The sequence below is a fragment of the Pleuronectes platessa genome, chromosome 6 (assembly GCF_947347685.1).
Source record: "Pleuronectes platessa chromosome 6, fPlePla1.1, whole genome shotgun sequence".
NCBI classification, from domain to species: Eukaryota; Metazoa; Chordata; class Actinopteri; order Pleuronectiformes; family Pleuronectidae; genus Pleuronectes; species Pleuronectes platessa.
The window spans coordinates 25961181-25983436 of record NC_070631.1 but is presented as its reverse complement, the minus strand read 5'-3'; the positions used below and the strand labels follow the sequence as shown (position 1 = coordinate 25983436).

The following is a 22256-nucleotide window of genomic DNA, read 5'->3' as shown; positions in this document are numbered from 1 at the left end:
GTTGTTGTTTATGTTAAATAAAAAGAATCTGAAGGTGCAATTTGGTCATAATATTGCAAGAAACAAAATCATGACAATTTCCATCAGTAATAATGTCAGGGTTTCATATACTGTTTCTTCCTTGATGGTGAGTAAACTCCCCGCTCTTTCATCCTTCTCTGCAAATATGACATTTTGAGAGTGATAGGTTACTAGTGCATGAATAAAGTAGTGTTTCGAATATCAAAAGTCATTTGAATGTTTACTCTCTGCCTTCAGTGATGATGTGTGTGTGTTCCATATCCTGGTTTTCTTTGATGCTGAGTCTTTCATGCTCTTTCAAAGGCGTTTCTCCTTTAAAGCAGCAGCAACAGTGCCCTCTGCTGGTTGCAAAGAAAATTGTAAAAAGCTTACAGCACCTGGTATTCCCAGGCGGTCTCCCATCCAAGTACTAACCAGGCCCGACCCTGCTTAGCTTCCGAGATCGGACGAGATCGGGCGTGTTCAGGGTGGTATGGCCGTAAGCGTTTAACTCAAACCACAATACCTTATTTATACATGTGAATCACCACCATCATCAATAGTATGGTTGCTTTGTGACCATTGCAACTTGTTTTTTATTGTTATATAATGTTAAGGAAAAGACACTCAAGGTGCAATTTTGTCATAAAATAGCAAGAAAAAAATCATTACAATAATTCAATAATGTCCTTCAGTAATAATGTCGGGGTTTCATATACTGTTTCTTCCTTCATGGTGAGTAATTTCTCCCTGCTCTTTCATCCTTCTCTCCAAATATGACATTTTTAGGGTGATATGTTAATTTTACATGAATATAGTAGTGTTTCGAATATCAAATGTCATTTGAATGTTCACTCTCATCCTCCACTGATGATCTCCGGGTTGAATATCCTTTCTTGCTTTGATTGCGAGTCTTTCCTGCTCTTTCCAAAATGTGTCTCCTCTGAAGCAGGAGCAACACCAAGCTCGGCTGGCAATACAGAGAATCATCACCATAATCAACACTTTCCTTTTATTTTGTGTCCATTGAAAGTTATCTTTTGTTGTTGTTTATGTTAAATAAAAAGAATCTGAAGGTGCAATTTGGTCATAATATTGCAAGAAACAAAATCATGACAATTTCCATCAGTAATAATGTCAGGGTTTCATATACTGTTTCTTCCTTGATGGTGAGTAAACTCCCCGCTCTTTCATCCTTCTCTGCAAATATGACATTTTGAGAGTGATAGGTTACTAGTGCATGAATAAAGTAGTGTTTCGAATATCAAAAGTCATTTGAATGTTTACTCTCTGCCTTCAGTGATGATGTGTGTGTGTTCCATATCCTGGTTTTCTTTGATGCTGAGTCTTTCATGCTCTTTCAAAGGCGTTTCTCCTTTAAAGCAGCAGCAGCAGGGCCCTCTGCTGGTTGCAAAGAAAATTGTAAAAAGCTTACAGCACCTGGTATTCCCAGGCGGTCTCCCATCCAAGTACTAACCAGGCCCGACCCTGCTTAGCTTCCGAGATCGGACGAGATCGGGCGTGTTCAGGGTGGTATGGCCGTAAGCGTTTAACTCAACCCACAATACCTTATTTATACATGTGAATCACCACCATCATCAATAGTATGGTTGCTTTGTGACCATTGCAACTTGTTTTTTATTGTTATATAATGTTAAGGAAAAGACACTCAAGGTGCAATTTTGTCATAAAATAGCAAGAAAAAAATCATTACAATAATTCAATAATGTCCTTCAGTAATAATGTCGGGGTTTCATATACTGTTTCTTCCTTCATGGTGAGTAATTTCTCCCTGCTCTTTCATCCTTCTCTCCAAATATGACATTTTTAGGGTGATATGTTAATTTTACATGAATATAGTAGTGTTTCGAATATCAAATGTCATTTGAATGTTCACTCTCATCCTCCACTGATGATCTCCGGGTTGAATATCCTTTCTTGCTTTGATTGCGAGTCTTTCCTGCTCTTTCCAAAATGTGTCTCCTCTGAAGCAGGAGCAACACCAAGCTCGGCTGGCAATACAGAGAATCATCACCATAATCAACACTTTCCTTTTATTTTGTGTCCATTGAAAGTTATCTTTTGTTGTTGTTTATGTTAAATAAAAAGAATCTGAAGGTGCAATTTGGTCATAATATTGCAAGAAACAAAATCATGACAATTTCCATCAGTAATAATGTCAGGGTTTCATATACTGTTTCTTCCTTGATGGTGAGTAAACTCCCCGCTCTTTCATCCTTCTCTGCAAATATGACATTTTGAGAGTGATAGGTTACTAGTGCATGAATAAAGTAGTGTTTCGAATATCAAAAGTCATTTGAATGTTTACTCTCTGCCTTCAGTGATGATGTGTGTGTGTTCCATATCCTGGTTTTCTTTGATGCTGAGTCTTTCATGCTCTTTCAAAGGCGTTTCTCCTTTAAAGCAGCAGCAACAGTGCCCTCTGCTGGTTGCAAAGAAAATTGTAAAAAGCTTACAGCACCTGGTATTCCCAGGCGGTCTCCCATCCAAGTACTAACCAGGCCCGACCCTGCTTAGCTTCCGAGATCGGACGAGATCGGGCGTGTTCAGGGTGGTATGGCCGTAAGCGATTAACTCAACCCACAATACCTTATTTATACATGTGAATCACCACCATCATCAATAGTATGGTTGCTTTGTGACCATTGCAACTTGTTTTTTATTGTTATATAATGTTAAGGAAAAGACACTCAAGGTGCAATTTTGTCATAAAATAGCAAGAAAAAAATCATTACAATAATTCAATAATGTCCTTCAGTAATAATGTCGGGGTTTCATATACTGTTTCTTCCTTCATGGTGAGTAATTTCTCCCTGCTCTTTCATCCTTCTCTCCAAATATGACATTTTTAGGGTGATATGTTAATTTTACATGAATATAGTAGTGTTTCGAATATCAAATGTCATTTGAATGTTCACTCTCATCCTCCACTGATGATCTCCGGGTTGAATATCCTTTCTTGCTTTGATTGCGAGTCTTTCCTGCTCTTTCCAAAATGTGTCTCCTCTGAAGCAGGAGCAACACCAAGCTCGGCTGGCAATACAGAGAATCATCACCATAATCAACACTTTCCTTTTATTTCGTGTCCATTGAAACTTATCTTTTGTTGTTGTTTATGTTAAATAAAAAGAATCTGAAGGTGCAATTTGGTCATAATATTGCAAGAAACAAAATCATGACAATTTCCATCAGTAATAATGTCAGGGTTTCATATACTGTTTCTTCCTTGATGGTGAGTAAATATGGAGGACCATACATGACATAAGTAAAAATAAATAAATAAATAAATGTATAAATAAATACAGAAATAAATAAATAAATAAAAAAGGAAATAAATAAAGAAATACAGAAATAAATAAATAAATATGTTAATACCAAAAGAAATGTCAAAATAAATGTCTTAAATATATTTGCACATTTATTTATTCCCTGATACATTTCCTTTTCATTTGCAGTGTCCTTATGCTAATGAGAAAGGCGGGCCTAACCGCAGTCTCATGCAGGATTGGTCACAAGAGTGTAATGATCCAGCCCTACGTCTGCCTCTCAATGCTGACTGGTGTCCAGTAGCTGTTTGCAGCGTTGAGCCAGTTCACACTTAAAATGAACTAGTTCAAGTTCAGAGGGTTAGTTAAGGTTATTTTTTATTGGGATGATTTAGGTGTCAGTAGTCCTGACTGTGAGCGTCACGTCTCGTGTTCTACTGAGCACAAGGAGCGAGCTGAGAGGAGAAGGAGGAAACAGAAACTCCAGCTCGTTACAAACCACCTGCAGCTTCTGCTCTGATCATGAAGCCGCTGATCTCTGATCAGATGTGACCAGAGAAACTCTGTGTTTCCACTGTTCTACAAAGTCACTGAGCGGCTGTTTCACGGTGAAAAGCTCAAGTCTCAGTCACTGCCCGTGTCTCTGAGCGAGTGGGAGACGGAGCGGGCTGTGTGTGTGTGTAGCTCAGTTGACCAATCCTGAGGTTAGGCCCGCCTTTCTCATTAGCATAAGGACACTGAAATGTGGAAATAAATAAATGTGGAAATAAATAAAAGTTAGAATAAAAGTGGAAATAAATAAATAAATGTGGAAATAAGTTTAACACATTGATTTATTTAATTCTGCATTTATTTCCACATTTATTTATTTATTTCCACATTTATTCCAACTTTTATTTTTCGATTTCAGTGTCCTTATGCTAATGAGAAAGGCGGGCCCAACCTTAGTCTCGAGCAGGATTGGTCAACTGAGCTACACACACACAGCCCCTGCGCTGCTCCACACACTCGCTCAGAGACACGGGAAGTGACTGAGACTTGAGCTCTTCACCGTGAAGCAGCCGGTCAGTGACTTTGTAGAACAGTGGAAACAGTGAAAACACAGAGTTTCTCTGGTCACATCTGCTCAGAGATCAGCTGCTTCATGATCAGAGCAGAAGCTGCAGGTGGTTTGTAACGAGCTGGAGTTTCTGTTTCCTCCTTCTCCTCTCGGCTCGCTCCTTGTGCTCAGTACAACACGTGACGCTCACAGTCAGGACTACTGACACCTAAATCATCCCAATAAAAAATAACCTTAACTAACCCTCTGAACTTGAACTAGTTCATTTTAAGTGTGAACTGGCTCAACGCTGCAAACAGCTACTGGACACCAGTCAGCATTGAGAGGCAGACGTAGGGCTGGATCATTACACTCCTGTGACCAATCCTGCATGAGACTGCGGTTAGGCCCGCCTTTCTCATTAGCATAAGGACACTGCAAATGAAAAGGAAATGTATCAGGGAATAAATAAATGTGCAAATATATTTAAGACATTTATTTTGACATTTCTCTTGGTATTAACATAGTTATTTATTTATTTCTGTATTTATTTATTTATTTCCATTTTTATTTATTCATTTATTTATTTATTTCTGTTTTTATTTATACATTTATTTATTTATTTATTTTTACTTAAGTCATGTATGGTCCTCCATAAGTAAACTCCCCGCTCTTTCATCCTTCTCTGCAAATATGACATTTTGAGAGTGATAGGTTACTAGTGCATGAATAAAGTAGTGTTTCGAATATCAAAAGTCATTTGAATGTTTACTCTCTGCCTTCAGTGATGATGTGTGTGTGTTCCATATCCTGGTTTTCTTTGATGCTGAGTCTTTCATGCTCTTTCAAAGGCGTTTCTCCTTTAAAGCAGCAGCAACAGTACCCTCTGTTGGTTGCAAAGAAAATTGTAAAAAGCTTACAGCACCTGGTATTCCCAGGCGGTCTCCCATCCAAGTACTAACCAGGCCCGACCCTGCTTAGCTTCCGAGATCGGACGAGATCGGGCGTGTTCAGGGTGGTATGGCCGTAAGCGATTAACTCAACCCACAATACCTTATTTATACATGTGAATCACCACCATCATCAATAGTATGGTTGCTTTGTGACCATTGCAACTTGTTTTTTATTGTTATATAATGTTAAGGAAAAGACACTCAAGGTGCAATTTTGTCATAAAATAGCAAGAAAAAAATCATTACAATAATTCAATAATGTCCTTCAGTAATAATGTCGGGGTTTCATATACTGTTTCTTCCTTCATGGTGAGTAATTTCTCCCTGCTCTTTCATCCTTCTCTCCAAATATGACATTTTTAGGGTGATATGTTAATTTTACATGAATATAGTAGTGTTTCGAATATCAAATGTCATTTGAATGTTCACTCTCATCCTCCACTGATGATCTCCGGGTTGAATATCCTTTCTTGCTTTGATTGCGAGTCTTTCCTGCTCTTTCCAAAATGTGTCTCCTCTGAAGCAGGAGCAACACCAAGCTCGGCTGGCAATACAGAGAATCATCACCATAATCAACACTTTCCTTTTATTTCGTGTCCATTGAAACTTATCTTTTGTTGTTGTTTATGTTAAATAAAAAGAATCTGAAGGTGCAATTTGGTCATAATATTGCAAGAAACAAAATCATGACAATTTCCATCAGTAATAATGTCAGGGTTTCATATACTGTTTCTTCCTTGATGGTGAGTAAACTCCCCGCTCTTTCATCCTTCTCTGCAAATATGACATTTTGAGAGTGATAGGTTACTAGTGCATGAATAAAGTAGTGTTTCGAATATCAAAAGTCATTTGAATGTTTACTCTCTGCCTTCAGTGATGATGTGTGTGTGTTCCATATCCTGGTTTTCTTTGATGCTGAGTCTTTCATGCTCTTTCAAAGGCGTTTCTCCTTTAAAGCAGCAGCAGCAGGGCCCTCTGCTGGTTGCAAAGAAAATTGTAAAAAGCTTACAGCACCTGGTATTCCCAGGCGGTCTCCCATCCAAGTACTAACCAGGCCCGACCCTGCTTAGCTTCCGAGATCGGACGAGATCGGGCGTGTTCAGGGTGGTATGGCCGTAAGCGTTTAACTCAAACCACAATACCTTATTTATACATGTGAATCACCACCATCATCAATAGTATGGTTGCTTTGTGACCATTGCAACTTGTTTTTTATTGTTATATAATGTTAAGGAAAAGACACTCAAGGTGCAATTTTGTCATAAAATAGCAAGAAAAAAATCATTACAATAATTCAATAATGTCCTTCAGTAATAATGTCGGGGTTTCATATACTGTTTCTTCCTTCATGGTGAGTAATTTCTCCCTGCTCTTTCATCCTTCTCTCCAAATATGACATTTTTAGGGTGATATGTTAATTTTACATGAATATAGTAGTGTTTCGAATATCAAATGTCATTTGAATGTTCACTCTCATCCTCCACTGATGATCTCCGGGTTGAATATCCTTTCTTGCTTTGATTGCGAGTCTTTCCTGCTCTTTCCAAAATGTGTCTCCTCTGAAGCAGGAGCAACACCAAGCTCGGCTGGCAATACAGAGAATCATCACCATAATCAACACTTTCCTTTTATTTTGTGTCCATTGAAAGTTATCTTTTGTTGTTGTTTATGTTAAATAAAAAGAATCTGAAGGTGCAATTTGGTCATAATATTGCAAGAAACAAAATCATGACAATTTCCATCAGTAATAATGTCAGGGTTTCATATACTGTTTCTTCCTTGATGGTGAGTAAACTCCCCGCTCTTTCATCCTTCTCTGCAAATATGACATTTTGAGAGTGATAGGTTACTAGTGCATGAATAAAGTAGTGTTTCGAATATCAAAAGTCATTTGAATGTTTACTCTCTGCCTTCAGTGATGATGTGTGTGTGTTCCATATCCTGGTTTTCTTTGATGCTGAGTCTTTCATGCTCTTTCAAAGGCGTTTCTCCTTTAAAGCAGCAGCAACAGTGCCCTCTGCTGGTTGCAAAGAAAATTGTAAAAAGCTTACAGCACCTGGTATTCCCAGGCGGTCTCCCATCCAAGTACTAACCAGGCCCGACCCTGCTTAGCTTCCGAGATCGGACGAGATCGGGCGTGTTCAGGGTGGTATGGCCGTAAGCGATTAACTCAACCCACAATACCTTATTTATACATGTGAATCACCACCATCATCAATAGTATGGTTGCTTTGTGACCATTGCAACTTGTTTTTTATTGTTATATAATGTTAAGGAAAAGACACTCAAGGTGCAATTTTGTCATAAAATAGCAAGAAAAAAATCATTACAATAATTCAATAATGTCCTTCAGTAATAATGTCGGGGTTTCATATACTGTTTCTTCCTTCATGGTGAGTAATTTCTCCCTGCTCTTTCATCCTTCTCTCCAAATATGACATTTTTAGGGTGATATGTTAATTTTACATGAATATAGTAGTGTTTCGAATATCAAATGTCATTTGAATGTTCACTCTCATCCTCCACTGATGATCTCCGGGTTGAATATCCTTTCTTGCTTTGATTGCGAGTCTTTCCTGCTCTTTCCAAAATGTGTCTCCTCTGAAGCAGGAGCAACACCAAGCTCGGCTGGCAATACAGAGAATCATCACCATAATCAACACTTTCCTTTTATTTCGTGTCCATTGAAACTTATCTTTTGTTGTTGTTTATGTTAAATAAAAAGAATCTGAAGGTGCAATTTGGTCATAATATTGCAAGAAACAAAATCATGACAATTTCCATCAGTAATAATGTCAGGGTTTCATATACTGTTTCTTCCTTGATGGTGAGTAAATATGGAGGACCATACATGACATAAGTAAAAATAAATAAATAAATAAATGTATAAATAAATACAGAAATAAATAAATAAATAAAAAAGGAAATAAATAAAGAAATACAGAAATAAATAAATAAATATGTTAATACCAAAAGAAATGTCAAAATAAATGTCTTAAATATATTTGCACATTTATTTATTCCCTGATACATTTCCTTTTCATTTGCAGTGTCCTTATGCTAATGAGAAAGGCGGGCCTAACCGCAGTCTCATGCAGGATTGGTCACAAGAGTGTAATGATCCAGCCCTACGTCTGCCTCTCAATGCTGACTGGTGTCCAGTAGCTGTTTGCAGCGTTGAGCCAGTTCACACTTAAAATGAACTAGTTCAAGTTCAGAGGGTTAGTTAAGGTTATTTTTTATTGGGATGATTTAGGTGTCAGTAGTCCTGACTGTGAGCGTCACGTCTCGTGTTCTACTGAGCACAAGGAGCGAGCTGAGAGGAGAAGGAGGAAACAGAAACTCCAGCTCGTTACAAACCACCTGCAGCTTCTGCTCTGATCATGAAGCCGCTGATCTCTGATCAGATGTGACCAGAGAAACTCTGTGTTTCCACTGTTCTACAAAGTCACTGAGCGGCTGTTTCACGGTGAAAAGCTCAAGTCTCAGTCACTGCCCGTGTCTCTGAGCGAGTGGGAGACGGAGCGGGCTGTGTGTGTGTGTAGCTCAGTTGACCAATCCTGAGGTTAGGCCCGCCTTTCTCATTAGCATAAGGACACTGAAATGTGGAAATAAATAAATGTGGAAATAAATAAAAGTTAGAATAAAAGTGGAAATAAATAAATAAATGTGGAAATAAGTTTAACACATTGATTTATTTAATTCTGCATTTATTTCCACATTTATTTATTTATTTCCACATTTATTCCAACTTTTATTTTTCGATTTCAGTGTCCTTATGCTAATGAGAAAGGCGGGCCCAACCTTAGTCTCGAGCAGGATTGGTCAACTGAGCTACACACACACAGCCCCTGCGCTGCTCCACACACTCGCTCAGAGACACGGGAAGTGACTGAGACTTGAGCTCTTCACCGTGAAGCAGCCGGTCAGTGACTTTGTAGAACAGTGGAAACAGTGAAAACACAGAGTTTCTCTGGTCACATCTGCTCAGAGATCAGCTGCTTCATGATCAGAGCAGAAGCTGCAGGTGGTTTGTAACGAGCTGGAGTTTCTGTTTCCTCCTTCTCCTCTCGGCTCGCTCCTTGTGCTCAGTACAACACGTGACGCTCACAGTCAGGACTACTGACACCTAAATCATCCCAATAAAAAATAACCTTAACTAACCCTCTGAACTTGAACTAGTTCATTTTAAGTGTGAACTGGCTCAACGCTGCAAACAGCTACTGGACACCAGTCAGCATTGAGAGGCAGACGTAGGGCTGGATCATTACACTCCTGTGACCAATCCTGCATGAGACTGCGGTTAGGCCCGCCTTTCTCATTAGCATAAGGACACTGCAAATGAAAAGGAAATGTATCAGGGAATAAATAAATGTGCAAATATATTTAAGACATTTATTTTGACATTTCTCTTGGTATTAACATAGTTATTTATTTATTTCTGTATTTATTTATTTATTTCCATTTTTATTTATTCATTTATTTATTTATTTCTGTTTTTATTTATACATTTATTTATTTATTTATTTTTACTTAAGTCATGTATGGTCCTCCATAAGTAAACTCCCCGCTCTTTCATCCTTCTCTGCAAATATGACATTTTGAGAGTGATAGGTTACTAGTGCATGAATAAAGTAGTGTTTCGAATATCAAAAGTCATTTGAATGTTTACTCTCTGCCTTCAGTGATGATGTGTGTGTGTTCCATATCCTGGTTTTCTTTGATGCTGAGTCTTTCATGCTCTTTCAAAGGCGTTTCTCCTTTAAAGCAGCAGCAACAGTGCCCTCTGCTGGTTGCAAAGAAAATTGTAAAAAGCTTACAGCACCTGGTATTCCCAGGCGGTCTCCCATCCAAGTACTAACCAGGCCCGACCCTGCTTAGCTTCCGAGATCGGACGAGATCGGGCGTGTTCAGGGTGGTATGGCCGTAAGCGTTTAACTCAACCCACAATACCTTATTTATACATGTGAATCACCACCATCATCAATAGTATGGTTGCTTTGTGACCATTGCAACTTGTTTTTTATTGTTATATAATGTTAAGGAAAAGACACTCAAGGTGCAATTTTGTCATAAAATAGCAAGAAAAAAATCATTACAATAATTCAATAATGTCCTTCAGTAATAATGTCGGGGTTTCATATACTGTTTCTTCCTTCATGGTGAGTAATTTCTCCCTGCTCTTTCATCCTTCTCTCCAAATATGACATTTTTAGGGTGATATGTTAATTTTACATGAATATAGTAGTGTTTCGAATATCAAATGTCATTTGAATGTTCACTCTCATCCTCCACTGATGATCTCCGGGTTGAATATCCTTTCTTGCTTTGATTGCGAGTCTTTCCTGCTCTTTCCAAAATGTGTCTCCTCTGAAGCAGGAGCAACACCAAGCTCGGCTGGCAATACAGAGAATCATCACCATAATCAACACTTTCCTTTTATTTTGTGTCCATTGAAAGTTATCTTTTGTTGTTGTTTATGTTAAATAAAAAGAATCTGAAGGTGCAATTTGGTCATAATATTGCAAGAAACAAAATCATGACAATTTCCATCAGTAATAATGTCAGGGTTTCATATACTGTTTCTTCCTTGATGGTGAGTAAACTCCCCGCTCTTTCATCCTTCTCTGCAAATATGACATTTTGAGAGTGATAGGTTACTAGTGCATGAATAAAGTAGTGTTTCGAATATCAAAAGTCATTTGAATGTTTACTCTCTGCCTTCAGTGATGATGTGTGTGTGTTCCATATCCTGGTTTTCTTTGATGCTGAGTCTTTCATGCTCTTTCAAAGGCGTTTCTCCTTTAAAGCAGCAGCAACAGTACCCTCTGTTGGTTGCAAAGAAAATTGTAAAAAGCTTACAGCACCTGGTATTCCCAGGCGGTCTCCCATCCAAGTACTAACCAGGCCCGACCCTGCTTAGCTTCCGAGATCGGACGAGATCGGGCGTGTTCAGGGTGGTATGGCCGTAAGCGATTAACTCAACCCACAATACCTTATTTATACATGTGAATCACCACCATCATCAATAGTATGGTTGCTTTGTGACCATTGAAACTTGTTTTTTATTGTTATATAATGTTAAGGAAAAGACACTCAAGGTGCAATTTTGTCATAAAATAGCAAGAAAAAAATCATTACAATAATTCAATAATGTCCTTCAGTAATAATGTCGGGGTTTCATATACTGTTTCTTCCTTCATGGTGAGTAATTTCTCCCTGCTCTTTCATCCTTCTCTCCAAATATGACAATTTTAGGGTGATATGTTAATTTTACATGAATATAGTAGTGTTTCGAATATCAAATGTCATTTGAATGTTCACTCTCATCCTCCACTGATGATCTCCGGGTTGAATATCCTTTCTTGCTTTGATTGCGAGTCTTTCCTGCTCTTTCCAAAATGTGTCTCCTCTGAAGCAGGAGCAACACCAAGCTCGGCTGGCAATACAGAGAATCATCACCATAATCAACACTTTCCTTTTATTTTGTGTCCATTGAAACTTATCTTTTGTTGTTGTTTATGTTAAATAAAAAGAATCTGAAGGTGCAATTTGGTCATAATATTGCAAGAAACAAAATCATGACAATTTCCATCAGTAATAATGTCAGGGTTTCATATACTGTTTCTTCCTTGATGGTGAGTAAACTCCCCGCTCTTTCATCCTTCTCTGCAAATATGACATTTTGAGAGTGATAGGTTACTAGTGCATGAATAAAGTAGTGTTTCGAATATCAAAAGTCATTTGAATGTTTACTCTCTGCCTTCAGTGATGATGTGTGTGTGTTCCATATCCTGGTTTTCTTTGATGCTGAGTCTTTCATGCTCTTTCAAAGGCGTTTCTCCTTTAAAGCAGCAGCAACAGTGCCCTCTGCTGGTTGCAAAGAAAATTGTAAAAAGCTTACAGCACCTGGTATTCCCAGGCGGTCTCCCATCCAAGTACTAACCAGGCCCGACCCTGCTTAGCTTCCGAGATCGGACGAGATCGGGCGTGTTCAGGGTGGTATGGCCGTAAGCGATTAACTCAACCCACAATACCTTATTTATACATGTGAATCACCACCATCATCAATAGTATGGTTGCTTTGTGACCATTGCAACTTGTTTTTTATTGTTATATAATGTTAAGGAAAAGACACTCAAGGTGCAATTTTGTCATAAAATAGCAAGAAAAAAATCATTACAATAATTCAATAATGTCCTTCAGTAATAATGTCGGGGTTTCATATACTGTTTCTTCCTTCATGGTGAGTAATTTCTCCCTGCTCTTTCATCCTTCTCTCCAAATATGACATTTTTAGGGTGATATGTTAATTTTACATGAATATAGTAGTGTTTCGAATATCAAATGTCATTTGAATGTTCACTCTCATCCTCCACTGATGATCTCCGGGTTGAATATCCTTTCTTGCTTTGATTGCGAGTCTTTCCTGCTCTTTCCAAAATGTGTCTCCTCTGAAGCAGGAGCAACACCAAGCTCGGCTGGCAATACAGAGAATCATCACCATAATCAACACTTTCCTTTTATTTCGTGTCCATTGAAACTTATCTTTTGTTGTTGTTTATGTTAAATAAAAAGAATCTGAAGGTGCAATTTGGTCATAATATTGCAAGAAACAAAATCATGACAATTTCCATCAGTAATAATGTCAGGGTTTCATATACTGTTTCTTCCTTGATGGTGAGTAAATATGGAGGACCATACATGACATAAGTAAAAATAAATAAATAAATAAATGTATAAATAAATACAGAAATAAATAAATAAATAAAAAAGGAAATAAATAAAGAAATACAGAAATAAATAAATAAATATGTTAATACCAAAAGAAATGTCAAAATAAATGTCTTAAATATATTTGCACATTTATTTATTCCCTGATACATTTCCTTTTCATTTGCAGTGTCCTTATGCTAATGAGAAAGGCGGGCCTAACCGCAGTCTCATGCAGGATTGGTCACAAGAGTGTAATGATCCAGCCCTACGTCTGCCTCTCAATGCTGACTGGTGTCCAGTAGCTGTTTGCAGCGTTGAGCCAGTTCACACTTAAAATGAACTAGTTCAAGTTCAGAGGGTTAGTTAAGGTTATTTTTTATTGGGATGATTTAGGTGTCAGTAGTCCTGACTGTGAGCGTCACGTCTCGTGTTCTACTGAGCACAAGGAGCGAGCTGAGAGGAGAAGGAGGAAACAGAAACTCCAGCTCGTTACAAACCACCTGCAGCTTCTGCTCTGATCATGAAGCCGCTGATCTCTGATCAGATGTGACCAGAGAAACTCTGTGTTTCCACTGTTCTACAAAGTCACTGAGCGGCTGTTTCACGGTGAAAAGCTCAAGTCTCAGTCACTGCCCGTGTCTCTGAGCGAGTGGGAGACGGAGCGGGCTGTGTGTGTGTGTAGCTCAGTTGACCAATCCTGAGGTTAGGCCCGCCTTTCTCATTAGCATAAGGACACTGAAATGTGGAAATAAATAAATGTGGAAATAAATAAAAGTTAGAATAAAAGTGGAAATAAATAAATAAATGTGGAAATAAGTTTAACACATTGATTTATTTAATTCTGCATTTATTTCCACATTTATTTATTTATTTCCACATTTATTCCAACTTTTATTTTTCGATTTCAGTGTCCTTATGCTAATGAGAAAGGCGGGCCCAACCTTAGTCTCGAGCAGGATTGGTCAACTGAGCTACACACACACAGCCCCTGCGCTGCTCCACACACTCGCTCAGAGACACGGGAAGTGACTGAGACTTGAGCTCTTCACCGTGAAGCAGCCGGTCAGTGACTTTGTAGAACAGTGGAAACAGTGAAAACACAGAGTTTCTCTGGTCACATCTGCTCAGAGATCAGCTGCTTCATGATCAGAGCAGAAGCTGCAGGTGGTTTGTAACGAGCTGGAGTTTCTGTTTCCTCCTTCTCCTCTCGGCTCGCTCCTTGTGCTCAGTACAACACGTGACGCTCACAGTCAGGACTACTGACACCTAAATCATCCCAATAAAAAATAACCTTAACTAACCCTCTGAACTTGAACTAGTTCATTTTAAGTGTGAACTGGCTCAACGCTGCAAACAGCTACTGGACACCAGTCAGCATTGAGAGGCAGACGTAGGGCTGGATCATTACACTCCTGTGACCAATCCTGCATGAGACTGCGGTTAGGCCCGCCTTTCTCATTAGCATAAGGACACTGCAAATGAAAAGGAAATGTATCAGGGAATAAATAAATGTGCAAATATATTTAAGACATTTATTTTGACATTTCTCTTGGTATTAACATAGTTATTTATTTATTTCTGTATTTATTTATTTATTTCCATTTTTATTTATTCATTTATTTATTTATTTCTGTTTTTATTTATACATTTATTTATTTATTTATTTTTACTTAAGTCATGTATGGTCCTCCATAAGTAAACTCCCCGCTCTTTCATCCTTCTCTGCAAATATGACATTTTGAGAGTGATAGGTTACTAGTGCATGAATAAAGTAGTGTTTCGAATATCAAAAGTCATTTGAATGTTTACTCTCTGCCTTCAGTGATGATGTGTGTGTGTTCCATATCCTGGTTTTCTTTGATGCTGAGTCTTTCATGCTCTTTCAAAGGCGTTTCTCCTTTAAAGCAGCAGCAACAGTGCCCTCTGCTGGTTGCAAAGAAAATTGTAAAAAGCTTACAGCACCTGGTATTCCCAGGCGGTCTCCCATCCAAGTACTAACCAGGCCCGACCCTGCTTAGCTTCCGAGATCGGACGAGATCGGGCGTGTTCAGGGTGGTATGGCCGGAAGCGTTTAACTCAACCCACAATACCTTATTTATACATGTGAATCACCACCATCATCAATAGTATGGTTGCTTTGTGACCATTGCAACTTGTTTTTTATTGTTATATAATGTTAAGGAAAAGACACTCAAGGTGCAATTTTGTCATAAAATAGCAAGAAAAAAATCATTACAATAATTCAATAATGTCCTTCAGTAATAATGTCGGGGTTTCATATACTGTTTCTTCCTTCATGGTGAGTAATTTCTCCCTGCTCTTTCATCCTTCTCTCCAAATATGACATTTTTAGGGTGATATGTTAATTTTACATGAATATAGTAGTGTTTCGAATATCAAATGTCATTTGAATGTTCACTCTCATCCTCCACTGATGATCTCCGGGTTGAATATCCTTTCTTGCTTTGATTGCGAGTCTTTCCTGCTCTTTCCAAAATGTGTCTCCTCTGAAGCAGGAGCAACACCAAGCTCGGCTGGCAATACAGAGAATCATCACCATAATCAACACTTTCCTTTTATTTTGTGTCCATTGAAAGTTATCTTTTGTTGTTGTTTATGTTAAATAAAAAGAATCTGAAGGTGCAATTTGGTCATAATATTGCAAGAAACAAAATCATGACAATTTCCATCAGTAATAATGTCAGGGTTTCATATACTGTTTCTTCCTTGATGGTGAGTAAACTCCCCGCTCTTTCATCCTTCTCTGCAAATATGACATTTTGAGAGTGATAGGTTACTAGTGCATGAATAAAGTAGTGTTTCGAATATCAAAAGTCATTTGAATGTTTACTCTCTGCCTTCAGTGATGATGTGTGTGTGTTCCATATCCTGGTTTTCTTTGATGCTGAGTCTTTCATGCTCTTTCAAAGGCGTTTCTCCTTTAAAGCAGCAGCAACAGTACCCTCTGTTGGTTGCAAAGAAAATTGTAAAAAGCTTACAGCACCTGGTATTCCCAGGCGGTCTCCCATCCAAGTACTAACCAGGCCCGACCCTGCTTAGCTTCCGAGATCGGACGAGATCGGGCGTGTTCAGGGTGGTATGGCCGTAAGCGATTAACTCAACCCACAATACCTTATTTATACATGTGAATCACCACCATCATCAATAGTATGGTTGCTTTGTGACCATTGAAACTTGTTTTTTATTGTTATATAATGTTAAGGAAAAGACACTCAAGGTGCAATTTTGTCATAAAATAGCAAGAAAAAAATCATTACAATAATTCAATAATGTCCTTCAGTAATAATGTCGGGGTTTCATATACTGTTTCTTCCTTCATGGTGAGTAATTTCTCCCTGCTCTTTCATCCTTCTCTCCAAATATGACAATTTTAGGGTGATATGTTAATTTTACATGAATATAGTAGTGTTTCGAATATCAAATGTCATTTGAATGTTCACTCTCATCCTCCACTGATGATCTCCGGGTTGAATATCCTTTCTTGCTTTGATTGCGAGTCTTTCCTGCTCTTTCCAAAATGTGTCTCCTCTGAAGCAGGAGCAACACCAAGCTCGGCTGGCAATACAGAGAATCATCACCATAATCAACACTTTCCTTTTATTTTGTGTCCATTGAAACTTATCTTTTGTTGTTGTTTATGTTAAATAAAAAGAATCTGAAGGTGCAATTTGGTCATAATATTGCAAGAAACAAAATCATGACAATTTCCATCAGTAATAATGTCAGGGTTTCATATACTGTTTCTTCCTTGATGGTGAGTAAACTCCCCGCTCTTTCATCCTTCTCTGCAAATATGACATTTTGAGAGTGATAGGTTACTAGTGCATGAATAAAGTAGTGTTTCGAATATCAAAAGTCATTTGAATGTTTACTCTCTGCCTTCAGTGATGATGTGTGTGTGTTCCATATCCTGGTTTTCTTTGATGCTGAGTCTTTCATGCTCTTTCAAAGGCGTTTCTCCTTTAAAGCAGCAGCAACAGTGCCCTCTGCTGGTTGCAAAGAAAATTGTAAAAAGCTTACAGCACCTGGTATTCCCAGGCGGTCTCCCATCCAAGTACTAACCAGGCCCGACCCTGCTTAGCTTCCGAGATCGGACGAGATCGGGCGTGTTCAGGGTGGTATGGCCGTAAGCGATTAACTCAACCCACAATACCTTATTTATACATGTGAATCACCACCATCATCAATAGTATGGTTGCTTTGTGACCATTGCAACTTGTTTTTTATTGTTATATAATGTTAAGGAAAAGACACTCAAGGTGCAATTTTGTCATAAAATAGCAAGAAAAAAATCATTACAATAATTCAATAATGTCCTTCAGTAATAATGTCGGGGTTTCATATACTGTTTCTTCCTTCATGGTGAGTAATTTCTCCCTGCTCTTTCATCCTTCTCTCCAAATATGACATTTTTAGGGTGATATGTTAATTTTACATGAATATAGTAGTGTTTCGAATATCAAATGTCATTTGAATGTTCACTCTCATCCTCCACTGATGATCTCCGGGTTGAATATCCTTTCTTGCTTTGATTGCGAGTCTTTCCTGCTCTTTCCAAAATGTGTCTCCTCTGAAGCAGGAGCAACACCAAGCTCGGCTGGCAATACAGAGAATCATCACCATAATCAACACTTTCCTTTTATTTCGTGTCCATTGAAACTTATCTTTTGTTGTTGTTTATGTTAAATAAAAAGAATCTGAAGGTGCAATTTGGTCATAATATTGCAAGAAACAAAATCATGACAATTTCCATCAGTAATAATGTCAGGGTTTCATATACTGTTTCTTCCTTGATGGTGAGTAAATATGGAGGACCATACATGACATAAGTAAAAATAAATAAATAAATAAATGTATAAATAAATACAGAAATAAATAAATAAATAAAAAAGGAAATAAATAAAGAAATACAGAAATAAATAAATAAATATGTTAATACCAAAAGAAATGTCAAAATAAATGTCTTAAATATATTTGCACATTTATTTATTCCCTGATACATTTCCTTTTCATTTGCAGTGTCCTTATGCTAATGAGAAAGGCGGGCCTAACCGCAGTCTCATGCAGGATTGGTCACAAGAGTGTAATGATCCAGCCCTACGTCTGCCTCTCAATGCTGACTGGTGTCCAGTAGCTGTTTGCAGCGTTGAGCCAGTTCACACTTAAAATGAACTAGTTCAAGTTCAGAGGGTTAGTTAAGGTTATTTTTTATTGGGATGATTTAGGTGTCAGTAGTCCTGACTGTGAGCGTCACGTCTCGTGTTCTACTGAGCACAAGGAGCGAGCTGAGAGGAGAAGGAGGAAACAGAAACTCCAGCTCGTTACAAACCACCTGCAGCTTCTGCTCTGATCATGAAGCCGCTGATCTCTGATCAGATGTGACCAGAGAAACTCTGTGTTTCCACTGTTCTACAAAGTCACTGAGCGGCTGTTTCACGGTGAAAAGCTCAAGTCTCAGTCACTGCCCGTGTCTCTGAGCGAGTGGGAGACGGAGCGGGCTGTGTGTGTGTGTAGCTCAGTTGACCAATCCTGAGGTTAGGCCCGCCTTTCTCATTAGCATAAGGACACTGAAATGTGGAAATAAATAAATGTGGAAATAAATAAAAGTTAGAATAAAAGTGGAAATAAATAAATAAATGTGGAAATAAGTTTAACACATTGATTTATTTAATTCTGCATTTATTTCCACATTTATTTATTTATTTCCACATTTATTCCAACTTTTATTTTTCGATTTCAGTGTCCTTATGCTAATGAGAAAGGCGGGCCCAACCTTAGTCTCGAGCAGGATTGGTCAACTGAGCTACACACACACAGCCCCTGCGCTGCTCCACACACTCGCTCAGAGACACGGGAAGTGACTGAGACTTGAGCTCTTCACCGTGAAGCAGCCGGTCAGTGACTTTGTAGAACAGTGGAAACAGTGAAAACACAGAGTTTCTCTGGTCACATCTGCTCAGAGATCAGCTGCTTCATGATCAGAGCAGAAGCTGCAGGTGGTTTGTAACGAGCTGGAGTTTCTGTTTCCTCCTTCTCCTCTCGGCTCGCTCCTTGTGCTCAGTACAACACGTGACGCTCACAGTCAGGACTACTGACACCTAAATCATCCCAATAAAAAATAACCTTAACTAACCCTCTGAACTTGAACTAGTTCATTTTAAGTGTGAACTGGCTCAACGCTGCAAACAGCTACTGGACACCAGTCAGCATTGAGAGGCAGACGTAGGGCTGGATCATTACACTCCTGTGACCAATCCTGCATGAGACTGCGGTTAGGCCCGCCTTTCTCATTAGCATAAGGACACTGCAAATGAAAAGGAAATGTATCAGGGAATAAATAAATGTGCAAATATATTTAAGACATTTATTTTGACATTTCTCTTGGTATTAACATAGTTATTTATTTATTTCTGTATTTATTTATTTATTTCCATTTTTATTTATTCATTTATTTATTTATTTCTGTTTTTATTTATACATTTATTTATTTATTTATTTTTACTTAAGTCATGTATGGTCCTCCATAAGTAAACTCCCCGCTCTTTCATCCTTCTCTGCAAATATGACATTTTGAGAGTGATAGGTTACTAGTGCATGAATAAAGTAGTGTTTCGAATATCAAAAGTCATTTGAATGTTTACTCTCTGCCTTCAGTGATGATGTGTGTGTGTTCCATATCCTGGTTTTCTTTGATGCTGAGTCTTTCATGCTCTTTCAAAGGCGTTTCTCCTTTAAAGCAGCAGCAACAGTGCCCTCTGCTGGTTGCAAAGAAAATTGTAAAAAGCTTACAGCACCTGGTATTCCCAGGCGGTCTCCCATCCAAGTACTAACCAGGCCCGACCCTGCTTAGCTTCCGAGATCGGACGAGATCGGGCGTGTTCAGGGTGGTATGGCCGTAAGCGTTTAACTCAACCCACAATACCTTATTTATACATGTGAATCACCACCATCATCAATAGTATGGTTGCTTTGTGACCATTGCAACTTGTTTTTTATTGTTATATAATGTTAAGGAAAAGACACTCAAGGTGCAATTTTGTCATAAAATAGCAAGAAAAAAATCATTACAATAATTCAATAATGTCCTTCAGTAATAATGTCGGGGTTTCATATACTGTTTCTTCCTTCATGGTGAGTAATTTCTCCCTGCTCTTTCATCCTTCTCTCCAAATATGACATTTTTAGGGTGATATGTTAATTTTACATGAATATAGTAGTGTTTCGAATATCAAATGTCATTTGAATGTTCACTCTCATCCTCCACTGATGATCTCCGGGTTGAATATCCTTTCTTGCTTTGATTGCGAGTCTTTCCTGCTCTTTCCAAAATGTGTCTCCTCTGAAGCAGGAGCAACACCAAGCTCGGCTGGCAATACAGAGAATCATCACCATAATCAACACTTTCCTTTTATTTTGTGTCCATTGAAAGTTATCTTTTGTTGTTGTTTATGTTAAATAAAAAGAATCTGAAGGTGCAATTTGGTCATAATATTGCAAGAAACAAAATCATGACAATTTCCATCAGTAATAATGTCAGGGTTTCATATACTGTTTCTTCCTTGATGGTGAGTAAACTCCCCGCTCTTTCATCCTTCTCTGCAAATATGACATTTTGAGAGTGATAGGTTACTAGTGCATGAATAAAGTAGTGTTTCGAATATCAAAAGTCATTTGAATGTTTACTCTCTGCCTTCAGTGATGATGTGTGTGTGTTCCATATCCTGGTTTTCTTTGATGCTGAGTCTTTCATGCTCTTTCAAAGGCGTTTCTCCTTTAAAGCAGCAGCAACAGTACCCTCTGTTGGTTGCAAAGAAAATTGTAAAAAGCTTACAGCACCTGGTATTCCCAGGCGGTCTCCCATCCAAGTACTAACCAGGCCCGACCCTGCTTAGCTTCCGAGATCGGACGAGATCGGGCGTGTTCAGGGTGGTATGGCCGTAAGCGATTAACTCAACCCACAATACCTTATTTATACATGTGAATCACCACCATCATCAATAGTATGGTTGCTTTGTGACCATTGAAACTTGTTTTTTATTGTTATATAATGTTAAGGAAAAGACACTCAAGGTGCAATTTTGTCATAAAATAGCAAGAAAAAAATCATTACAATAATTCAATAATGTCCTTCAGTAATAATGTCGGGGTTTCATATACTGTTTCTTCCTTCATGGTGAGTAATTTCTCCCTGCTCTTTCATCCTTCTCTCCAAATATGACAATTTTAGGGTGATATGTTAATTTTACATGAATATAGTAGTGTTTCGAATATCAAATGTCATTTGAATGTTCACTCTCATCCTCCACTGATGATCTCCGGGTTGAATATCCTTTCTTGCTTTGATTGCGAGTCTTTCCTGCTCTTTCCAAAATGTGTCTCCTCTGAAGCAGGAGCAACACCAAGCTCGGCTGGCAATACAGAGAATCATCACCATAATCAACACTTTCCTTTTATTTTGTGTCCATTGAAACTTATCTTTTGTTGTTGTTTATGTTAAATAAAAAGAATCTGAAGGTGCAATTTGGTCATAATATTGCAAGAAACAAAATCATGACAATTTCCATCAGTAATAATGTCAGGGTTTCATATACTGTTTCTTCCTTGATGGTGAGTAAACTCCCCGCTCTTTCATCCTTCTCTGCAAATATGACATTTTGAGAGTGATAGGTTACTAGTGCATGAATAAAGTAGTGTTTCGAATATCAAAAGTCATTTGAATGTTTACTCTCTGCCTTCAGTGATGATGTGTGTGTGTTCCATATCCTGGTTTTCTTTGATGCTGAGTCTTTCATGCTCTTTCAAAGGCGTTTCTCCTTTAAAGCAGCAGCAGCAGGGCCCTCAGCTGGTTGCAAAGAAAATTGTAAAAACTTTACAGCACCTGGTATTCCCAGGCGGTCTCCCATCCAAGTACTAACCAGGCCCGACCCTGCTTAGCTTCCGAGATCGGACGAGATCGGGCGTGTTCAGGGTGGTATGGCCGTAAGCGATTAACTCAACCCACAATACCTTATTTATACATGTGAATCACCACCATCATCAATAGTATGGTTGCTTTGTGACCATTGAAACTTGTTTTTTATTGTTATATAATGTTAAGGAAAAGACACTCAAGGTGCAATTTTGTCATAAAATAGCAAGAAAAAAATCATTACAATAATTCAATAATGTCCTTCAGTAATAATGTCGGGGTTTCATATACTGTTTCTTCCTTCATGGTGAGTAATTTCTCCCTGCTCTTTC

At 38.3% G+C, this 22256-nt stretch overlaps 15 non-coding genes across 15 annotated transcripts; all 15 read right to left on the bottom strand.

Moving 5' to 3' along the window:
* Window positions 1-386: 386 nt before the first annotated feature.
* On the bottom strand, window positions 387-505 carry LOC128443234 (5S ribosomal RNA). The gene has a single exon (XR_008339020.1). It is a non-coding gene; the product is annotated as a 5S ribosomal RNA (ribosomal RNA).
* Window positions 506-1428: 923 nt separating this feature from the next.
* Window positions 1429-1547, bottom strand: LOC128443233 (5S ribosomal RNA). Its single transcript, XR_008339019.1, has one exon. It is a non-coding gene; the product is annotated as a 5S ribosomal RNA (ribosomal RNA).
* Window positions 1548-2470: 923 nt separating this feature from the next.
* Window positions 2471-2589, bottom strand: LOC128443232 (5S ribosomal RNA). Its single transcript, XR_008339018.1, has one exon. It is a non-coding gene; the product is annotated as a 5S ribosomal RNA (ribosomal RNA).
* Window positions 2590-5239: 2650 nt separating this feature from the next.
* LOC128443231 (5S ribosomal RNA) lies at window positions 5240-5358 on the bottom strand. The gene has a single exon (XR_008339017.1). It is a non-coding gene; the product is annotated as a 5S ribosomal RNA (ribosomal RNA).
* A 923-nt stretch (window positions 5359-6281) lies between these two features.
* LOC128443230 (5S ribosomal RNA) lies at window positions 6282-6400 on the bottom strand. Its single transcript, XR_008339016.1, has one exon. It is a non-coding gene; the product is annotated as a 5S ribosomal RNA (ribosomal RNA).
* Window positions 6401-7323: 923 nt separating this feature from the next.
* Window positions 7324-7442, bottom strand: LOC128443219 (5S ribosomal RNA). Its single transcript, XR_008339005.1, has one exon. It is a non-coding gene; the product is annotated as a 5S ribosomal RNA (ribosomal RNA).
* A 2650-nt stretch (window positions 7443-10092) lies between these two features.
* Window positions 10093-10211, bottom strand: LOC128443207 (5S ribosomal RNA). Its single transcript, XR_008338994.1, has one exon. It is a non-coding gene; the product is annotated as a 5S ribosomal RNA (ribosomal RNA).
* A 923-nt stretch (window positions 10212-11134) lies between these two features.
* On the bottom strand, window positions 11135-11253 carry LOC128443195 (5S ribosomal RNA). The gene has a single exon (XR_008338983.1). It is a non-coding gene; the product is annotated as a 5S ribosomal RNA (ribosomal RNA).
* Window positions 11254-12176: 923 nt separating this feature from the next.
* Window positions 12177-12295, bottom strand: LOC128443183 (5S ribosomal RNA). The gene has a single exon (XR_008338972.1). It is a non-coding gene; the product is annotated as a 5S ribosomal RNA (ribosomal RNA).
* A 2650-nt stretch (window positions 12296-14945) lies between these two features.
* Window positions 14946-15064, bottom strand: LOC128443205 (5S ribosomal RNA). The gene has a single exon (XR_008338992.1). It is a non-coding gene; the product is annotated as a 5S ribosomal RNA (ribosomal RNA).
* A 923-nt stretch (window positions 15065-15987) lies between these two features.
* LOC128443172 (5S ribosomal RNA) lies at window positions 15988-16106 on the bottom strand. Its single transcript, XR_008338961.1, has one exon. It is a non-coding gene; the product is annotated as a 5S ribosomal RNA (ribosomal RNA).
* Window positions 16107-17029: 923 nt separating this feature from the next.
* LOC128443270 (5S ribosomal RNA) lies at window positions 17030-17148 on the bottom strand. Its single transcript, XR_008339054.1, has one exon. It is a non-coding gene; the product is annotated as a 5S ribosomal RNA (ribosomal RNA).
* A 2650-nt stretch (window positions 17149-19798) lies between these two features.
* Window positions 19799-19917, bottom strand: LOC128443258 (5S ribosomal RNA). Its single transcript, XR_008339043.1, has one exon. It is a non-coding gene; the product is annotated as a 5S ribosomal RNA (ribosomal RNA).
* A 923-nt stretch (window positions 19918-20840) lies between these two features.
* LOC128443247 (5S ribosomal RNA) lies at window positions 20841-20959 on the bottom strand. The gene has a single exon (XR_008339032.1). It is a non-coding gene; the product is annotated as a 5S ribosomal RNA (ribosomal RNA).
* A 923-nt stretch (window positions 20960-21882) lies between these two features.
* LOC128443208 (5S ribosomal RNA) lies at window positions 21883-22001 on the bottom strand. Its single transcript, XR_008338995.1, has one exon. It is a non-coding gene; the product is annotated as a 5S ribosomal RNA (ribosomal RNA).
* Between the last annotated feature and the right edge of the window lie 255 nt (window positions 22002-22256).